Raw genomic sequence first — 8264 nt, 5'->3', positions numbered from 1 at the left:
GGAATAAAATAAGTTCAAAAGTCTAAATTAGAAGTCCAAAAGTCCAACAAATTACAAGTCCAAAAGTCTAAATTACAAGTCCAAACACGTAAAAGTCTGAATTACAAGTCTAAAAATCCAACAAATTAAAAGTCTAAATTACAATAATTTAGAACATCCAACAAAAAACTTCAATAGCTACATTCTAATAATACGACATTGACTTGTAAAACGGCATGTTTATCATGTGCAAAATAATACTACATTCTAATCAATTTCACAAACCCAATCACAAAACCCTAATATCACAAACATAATAATAAACACAATCACAAAAAATCCTAATATCACAAAACTGAAAACCAAATCGGCAATCACAGATTCACAAAAATCCCAATATCACAAAACTCAATCACAAAAACCCTAATATCACAAAACCCAATCATAAAAAATCTAATATGTAATTTCAAAAAAAAAAAAATACTTACCGTTGAGGGGTAGATCGGAAGAGAGACAAGGGCTGAGAGAGTTGAGAGAAAGAGATTGGGAGACGACAGACGAGAGAGTGAGACACCGGAGAGTTGAGAGTGAGAGACGAGAGAGTGAGAGTCGGAAGAGTTGAGACTGAGAGCGAGAGACGAGAGCATGAGAGATGAGGGACTGAGTCACTAAGCCAAGGCGGAGGCAGAGAGTCACAAACGAGAGAATGAGCCACTGAGCGCACGACGGCACGAGAGAGTGAGAGGCCAGAGCAGAGCAGTAGCAGACTAGCTAGCAGTAGTCTCAAGTCTGAGAAGTGAGAGATGAGAGGCAGAAAGAGACACGATTTTAGGATTTAATTGTAGCCTGTAGGGAAAACGGTGTCGTTTGGTGTTTACTATTTAAGTAATATTTGATTATTTTCAATGTGTTTTTTTTAAATGATAATTAAAATTTATATATATTTGTAATACATTTAATATACTATAGTCTAATAGTATTAATATTAGTCCATTAGTATAGTTATATATTAGTATTAGTTATAGTGATTTAGTATAACTATATTAGTATAAGTATAACTATAGTCTATAGTCTATATTAAACTATTAGTATTAGTTAAATTGTTATAGACTTATATATTACTTATTAGTATAGCTATATAATATATTAGACTAGTCTAATAGTATTAATATTAGCCTATTAGTATAGTTATATATTAGTATTAGTTATAGTGATTTAGTATAACTATATTAGTATAAGTATGACTATAGTCTATATTAGACTATTAGTATTAGTTAAATAGTTATAGACTTATATATTAGTATAGTTATATAATATATTAGATTAGTCTAATAATATTAATATTAGCCTACTAGTATAGTTATATATTAGTATTAGTTATAGTGATTTAGTATAACTATAACTATAGTCTATATTAAACTATTAATATTAGTTAAATAGTTATAAACTTATATATTAGTATAGCTATATAATATATTAGACTATATAATAGTATTAATATTAGTCTATTAATATAGTTATATATTAGTATTAGTTATAGTGATTTAGTATAACTATATTAGTCTGTTACGTTGAGGCTGCATGGCAGCCGTGGATGGTCAATCTTCTGGCCGTCATACCTTTGCCGAAATGGCTGTTGCGGTGCCACAACCCCTCCTTGAAATTACTGTAGCCCCTCGTGCACCTAAGTTATGGAAGGTGAGATTTTTTTCCAGTTCTCTAAAGAAGAAATCAACCGATCAGCGGAGCCATTCCGTTTCTCTATAGTGATCAAGTTCCTTAGACAACGGCCCTCTCTGGACTCTATACGTGCCTTTATCTCTAGCCGGTGGGGTCTGTCATCTACCTCGATGGTCTCCTCTATGAAATTGCCCCGTAACGTTTTCGTCGGGATGGCTACGGAAGCGGATCTTGCGAAAGCCTTGTCCCGTGAATCCTGTGAAGTGAACGGAGTGGCTTACCGTGCTTTTCATTGGTCTCCAGAATTCAATGAGGAGCATGAACCTTCTAATGTACCCATGTGGATTTTGCTTCCCGGATTACCTCCCAACTATTATCAAGAATCATTCCTTAGGATTTTCACTGCACCGATTGGTCGATTTATACGTAGGGATAACCCCACGCGCTGTGCAACCCAGACTGATAGAGCTAGACTTTGTTTGGATATGGATGCTGCCAAGGAGCCGATCCCTTATTTCTGGATTGGTACTCCTGGTCTGGCTACGAGCAGGAAACAAGAGGTTATCTATGAGACGTTGCCAGCGTATTGTGGAAAATGCAGAGTGAAGGGTCATAATTCTAAGACATGTCGTGCAAGAAAATCTAAGCATGGGGAGCAAAACCGTGGCCGTAAGAAAGGAGAACAAGAACCTCATGGAACTAGTTCTGAAAATAGACAGGGTGGTGAGATGACCAACCCATTGGTTATTCCTCCTGAGACAGAGTCCAATGAACCTGTTAGGGAGATTCCGGAATCAGTTGGTGTTATTCCGGAAACAGTTGTTAATATTCTGGATTCATCCCCTGACCAGGGGACCGGTATGGAGGTCAATGCTCACAATGATGGAGGGGTGCGAGCGCCATGTGAGGATGCAGGTATTCTTCTGAACCATAATAGCAATTTTTCTTTTAATCTTGTAGAGCCCGCTCCTTTGATCCTAGAGGATTCTGCTAACATCAAACTGGAGGAAAATGAACTTGGTTTAGCAATCGAGACTCTAAATGAAAATCTAGGCAATACGCTTGATGATATTGCTTCCGAACCTGATCCTGATATCCCTCCAGATGTGCTCCCTCAGTTTAAGGATTACCATTTGGATTCTGAAGGTAAAAAGGTTAAGAAAAAATATCAAAAGAAAAAGTTTGAGAAAGTTAGAAGCTCCATTCGGGTCATTACCCGTCCCTCTACTTTGTCTTTATGAGTAACTCTATTATTGTTTGGAATGCCCGTGGCATCGGTACATCTCGTCGAAGACTGAAGAATTTAGTTTGTAAATTTAAGCCCCGGATGGTTGCGGTTCTGGAACCTTTTCAACATCTGGACAAAGCTATCCGTTTGCAACATTATTTACATTTTGACTCCTTTACTTCGAATGTAAATGTTGGTGGTAAAATCTAGATCTTTTGGGCCAATACTCTTGATATTCAAGTGGTTCGGTCACATATGCAGTTTGTTTCTCTTCGGGTTAGCACAGGGTCCTATCATTTTTTGTGTACTATCATCTATGCAAAGTGCAGTATGTATGAGAGAAAAATCTTGTGGGAGGACCTTAGTTCCCAGGCTATGGTATCAGAGCCTTGTCTTTTTTCTGGGGATTTTAATATCATCCGGAATAACTCAGAGAGAAGGGGTGGCTCACCTCATTCTTATGCGGCGATGGAGGACTTCAATGACTGGGTCCATCAAGGTGGTTTGGTTGAGATGAAGTCTAAGGGCAGAATTTTTCTTGGTGTAATGGGCAGTCCGGTCTTGCTCGGTCTTGGGTGAAATTAGATCGAGTTTTCATGGATTTCTCTTTGCTCTCTTATTTTCCAAATGCAGTTTGTTCTTATCTGCTGAGCACCACGTCCGATCATTCTCCTTTGGTTATTGAGTTCAAGATGGATCCTTTCTCTTATGGCCCTTCACCTTTTCGTTTTCAACAAATGTGGGTGGATCATCCGCAATTTTTGTTATGTGTTCGTCAGGCATGGTCTGCAACTATTGATGGTCATGGGCTTACAAAATTGGCTTTTAAATTGAAACACACTAAGGTCCCTTGCGCGAATGGAATAAACAGATTTTCGGTCACACTAGTATGCATATTAATTCTCTTGAGCAGCAAATTGAGGAGATTGAAAAGAAACTTCAGCAAAATTGGGATGATTCTACGGAGAGGGATCTTATGGCCGCTTCTGCGAATTGGATAATTGGCTCGGTTTTGAAGATACTAGACTGGCTCAAATGTCCAAGTTAAAATGGAATATGGATGGTGATCATAACACGAAGTTTTTTCATGCATGCCTTGCTAATAAATGGCGTAAAAGAGTGGTGGACATGAGATCATCGAATGGCATGGTGTTTAATTCGCCATAGAGTATTCATCAGGGGGCTGTGGATTTCTTTTCTACTTTTTTGCAGGGCACGCCAACCAGATTGTTACCTGATTTATTGACTCTTATCTCACCTATTATTTCTGATTCTGACAACTCAATTTTGTGTGCGGTGCCTTCTATGAATGAAGTGTTTTCTGCTCTGTCTTCTATCCCTTCTAACAGCTCCCCAGGGCCTGATGGCTTTAGTTCTAGTTTTTTCAAAAGTTGTTGGGATATCGTGAAAGAGGATGTCTTGGAAGCCACAGCTGATTTTTTTAATTCTAAATAGCTCCCAAGATTTTTCACTGCATCTTTCTTGTCTTAATTCCAAAGGTTGATACACCTTCTGGTTTTGACAAGTTTAGACCTATCAGCCTTTGCTCGGTGTTCTATAAAATACGTTCCAAAATCATTGTTAATCGTTTGACAGGTCTCCTCTCAAGAATGGTTTCGTGGGAATAAGGCACTTTTATTCCAGGGAGAAGCATCTTTGAAAATATTAGTATTACGCAGAAATTGGTCCACTCCATTAATAAGAAGGCCCATGGGGGTAATATCATGATTAAACTGGATATGGCTAAAGCCTATGATCAAGTGGATTGGCTGTTTCTTCTGGAGGTTCTTCGTTGCTTTGGATTTTCACCTAATTTTTGTGCTCTTATCAGAACTTGTATCTCGACTCCTTGGTACTCTATTATGATGAATGGAACCATTAAATGTTTTTTTCAAGGTGGCCGGTGTTTGCGTCAGGGTGATTCCCTTTCTCCCTATCTCTTTATTATTCTTCAAGAAATTCTCTCTAGATTGATTAAGCAAAGTGTGGAGGCTCGAAAATTTGGTCAATTCTCTCAGGCCCGTGGTACGCCCATAATTTCTCATCTTATGTATGCTGATGATGTGGTGCTTTTTTCTAATGATAGCTCTCAAGCCCTAAGGGAGATTTTATCTGTGCTTCATAAATATGAGAGTTGGTCGGGTCAGTGTATCAATCATTCTAAATCTGTCATTTTGTGATCTCAAAAAATTTCTTTAGCTCGAAAAAGCTTATTATTACGGAAGACTGGATTTTCAGAAGGATCTTTCCCTTTCAAATATCTTGGAGTGCCTATTATTTTGGATCGTCTCAAACAGGTGCATATGGAAGATATGGTGTCTAATATTCAAAAGAAAATATAGGGGTGGAAGATGAGATTTCTTTCGGAGGGTGGCTGTCTTATTTTACTTCGTCATGTTCTTTCTAGTATGACTTTTCATCTTTTTGCCGTCCTTCAAGTCCCACAATCTACTATTAAAACCATTCATTGTATGATGAGTACTTTCTTCTGGGGGGAGGATAATAGCAAAGGTAAGAAAAAATGGATGGCCTGGAATTCTATTTGTCATCCCGTGGAGGAAGGCGGTTTGGCTCTTAGGAACCTTGATGATATGTAAAAAGCCCTTCATGCTAGATTTGCTTGGAATCTTATTCAAGGTAATTCTTTATGAGCTAATTTTTTTTAAGGGTAAGTATGTGGGTTTTAAACCTTGGGCCTTGGTTGATCCAACTAAGGGTATAAGATTCTGGAAAATGATTGCTAAATCCCTTCCTCTGGTTTTGGATAACTCAAAGTGGCGTCTTAAATATGGTAAGGTCTTTTTCTAGTATGATAAATGGATGGACAGAGGCCCTTTAACTAATGATATGAATATTGTGGGGCATCCTCATCTTCAAGTGAAGGATTGCAAATTAAATAATGATTGGGATGTGGATTTTATTCATCAATTAGTGGGGCTGGATTATTTTGATGGGATTTTAGAGGATATTTGTAAGGCCAAACCGGGGTTGGACGTTCTGATTTGGACCAAAAATGATAATAGTTTATTTTCCACTAAGTCGGCGTGGGATTGTGTCCATATTAGGGTTGATACTATTGAGGGGCACTCTTGGATGTGGCATAAGAGTCTTCCTCTTAAAATGTCTACCCATATGTGGAAAGCTTGGTATATGGCCCTGAGTGTCGATCATCATCTTCGTCGTTTTGGCATTCCTATTACCTCTCGTTGTGTTTGTTGTGCTAACGGTCACTATGAGGACCAAAATCATGTTCTTTTTGCAGGCGATATTGTAAACACCATTTGGCGATATTTTGGGACTAGTCTTCGGATCCCGATAGGCCGGAACTGGAAATACACAATGAAGATTTGGTTTCACCGAGCGACTCTAGCGTCTCAAGTTGGCATTATTGTGGGGATTCTCCAAGTGATAATTCTCCCGGTGATTATCACTTGGAGAATCTAGTGGAGGCGCTGTTTGGCGCGTATAGAGGGTCGCTTTGAACCTGCCTCTGACATTATTCACTCTGTTCGCCGGTGGATTAGTCTTATTTGTCGAGATATGCATGCTATTTCTTACATATCTAGTTTTGATTTGCAGGTACTTGAAAGTTTGCATGTCCAGCCTGTTCTTCCCCAATTCGACGTTGCAAAGTTATTGCTTGGCAACGGCCTTCGGCGGGATGGGTTAAGCTTAACATCAATGGCAGTAGTTTGGGTAATCCGGGTGCCTCAGGTATAGGTGGGATTATTAGAAATCATCATGGTAAACTAATTCATGCTTTTTCTGAGTTCATTGGTACATGTTCTAATAATCGGGCAGAACTTTTAGCTCTTCTTCATGGACTCCAGGTTTGTAAATCCTTATCTCTCAATTATGTAGATATTGAAATTGATTCTATGACTGTTATTTCCTGGTAGAGGAGCAAAAGATGTGGGGTGTGGTACCTGGAGGATTTCTAGGAGGAAATTATGAACTCCATGACTTGCTCGATTCATCATGTTTTTCATGAGGGAAATAAGGTTGCAGATTGGTTAGCCAAACATGGGGTTTCTGGTAATGACTTAATTGTCTCTCAATTGATGGAAACTCCCCGAGCGCTGCGTGGTCTTGTCTGTGTGGACTACTCCGGGTTGCCTTTGTTTCGTTTTAGTTAGTTTCGGGTCTTTGTGGTACTTTTTTGTTTTCCGTGGTTATTTTTAGTTTTTCTGGCTTGGTTTTTTCCTGCATGCTTGGTTTTAGTTTGTACCCCAAATGCTTGTCTTGTAACCATGGTTTTCCTCAGCCATAAATGAGGGTTATTAATAAACTTAGGGAGGGGTCACTTTTGGACAGGTGACCCTAACTCTTTTTTTTTTTTTTTTTTTTTTTAAAAAAAAGTATAACTATAGTCTATATTAAACTATTAGTATTAGACTATTAGTTAAATAGTTATAGACTTGTATATTAGTATAGCTATATAATATATTAGACTATATAATAGTATTAATATTAGCCTATTAGTATTAGGGCAGGTTTGGGGGATGGGATGAGACACAAAATTCTCATCTCATCTCATCTCATCATTACACATTTTTCAAATCCCCATACAAAATATAATAAACAATTCAACTTTTTCAAATCTCAATTCACATTTTTCAAATCCCAATACAATAATAATATTAAAACACAATATTTTAAACTCTCAAACAAAACACAAAATTCTCATCTCACTCTCCAAACCTGCCCTTAGTTATAAACTATATATTAGTATTAGTTATAAAATTTTAGTGATTTAGTATAGCTATATTAGTATAACTATAGTCTATATTAGACTATTAGTATTAGTTAAATAGTTATAGACTTATGTATTAGTATAGCTAAATAATATATTAGACTATATAATAGTATTAATATTAGACTATTAGTATAGTTATATATTAGTATTAGTTATAAAATATATATTTAATATTAGTATTAGTTATAAACTTATATATTAGTATTAACATTTTATGTAATAATTTATAAATTATAATAAGAAATTATTTCATATATGAATATATATAATTATATATATTATTTATAAAAATTTGACATAAAAATTTATAATTATACATAATATAGAAAACTTATATATATATATATATAATATTTTGTATAAAACTTATATATACAAATATTATTTTATATATATATATATTTTTATCAACCGGTCCGATCCGGTCCGAAAAATCCTAAAACCGGAACCAGACTAGAACCGGCCGGTTTTCACATTCTAAGAATGGGTCCGGTTCAGACCGGTTTTCTGATTTTTCGATTTGAATTTACACCCCTAGCATAAAAGAGTGTGGAAGGCAATATGGAGGCTACGGTTCTCCTTCGAGTAAAGATTTTTGCTTGGAGAGCATGTAAGGAAAGT

The sequence above is a fragment of the Juglans microcarpa x Juglans regia genome, chromosome 7D (genome assembly GCF_004785595.1).
Source record: "Juglans microcarpa x Juglans regia isolate MS1-56 chromosome 7D, Jm3101_v1.0, whole genome shotgun sequence".
Lineage (NCBI taxonomy): Eukaryota > Viridiplantae > Streptophyta > Magnoliopsida > Fagales > Juglandaceae > Juglans > Juglans microcarpa x Juglans regia.
Note: the sequence above shows the minus strand (reverse complement) of the source record.